The 1093-nt window shown below is 45.0% G+C and overlaps 1 protein-coding gene across 1 annotated transcript in view; it reads left to right on the forward strand.

Annotated features, from left to right (window-relative positions):
• Positions 1-1093, forward strand: part of LOC136966446 (protocadherin-20-like) — a 12770-nt gene that overhangs the window by 616 nt on the left and 11061 nt on the right.

A 1093-nucleotide genomic window follows, 5' to 3' on the forward strand; every position in this document is an offset into this window, starting at 1 on the left:
AACATGGCTGGAGATGACGACATGATGGTTTGAAGAGCAAGTGCTCTGTAAGCAGACAACTGTAGTCTCTCTGCTGATCTCTCCAAGGTCTCTCGCCCCTCCTTACACAGAAGACCTCACTTAAGTTGATTGTTGTCGTTCACCCTGGTGGTTGCTTGATCTGAGAAGAAGACAAACATTCAGGATCTCTGAATCAAACTAGCTTTCACTTTTTTCTATTCATTATTCATCTGTACGCTCATTTTAATACACTGATACAGTAAGAACAAGCTATTTTATACAACATGGCCTAATACAAAACAACATGAAAACAAACGATGAAAAACAATATAAAGAAAGGTATCAACAATACATATTAATTTAAATCAGAAACTGAAATTGAAAGTGAAAGTCTCAAAACAGTTACCAATAATGCTGTCAGGATTTGAGTAATACAGAAATTATATCCTGTACTTTATGTGTGTATAAACAGTATATTTACAACCCTACACCCAAAGTATTTTCCAGAGTAACACCATCCCTATCTTCTCTAGAAAGAGGTGCATCTTCCCTCATTCTAGATTGAGTTACAAGTCTCTCTCTCTCTCCCCCTCTCTCCCTCTCTCCTAGAAACAGCAACAGCTTCCCTCCCTATTCTAGATAGATTTACAGCTTTCCTTTACACTCAAGAAAGAGTCACATCTCTCTCTCTCTCTTGTCCAGACAGATTTACAGCTTCCCTCTCTTCTCCAGAAAGCACTCCGGCACGCGTTCCCGGGCTTCCTCTCCTCATCTGCACGCCGGCCTCCGCGTCCGTCTCGTTTGTCAGCTAAATAGAACGGCGTCAGGGAGTGACAGCGCGGTCTGGGCCCCCAGAGTCGCCATCCATCAGCCCCGGCCGCTCCGCCACCACCGGGAGGAGACGGGGACGAGGCGCGGGGACGTTCTTGAGAGACCCGACACCTCTCCCTCCGTCCCCCGTCGAAATCACTCTCGCTAATGTTTCTATTAATTATCCCGCAGGGGTGACATTAAAAGTTAGCAGGACGCGCTGTTCGTTCTGGGCAAGTGCAGTAAGCTTATTAAAGAATCGAAGTGTATAAGCTTGAGTCAT

The sequence above is a fragment of the Osmerus mordax genome, chromosome 22, assembly GCF_038355195.1.
Source record: "Osmerus mordax isolate fOsmMor3 chromosome 22, fOsmMor3.pri, whole genome shotgun sequence".
Lineage (NCBI taxonomy): Eukaryota > Metazoa > Chordata > Actinopteri > Osmeriformes > Osmeridae > Osmerus > Osmerus mordax.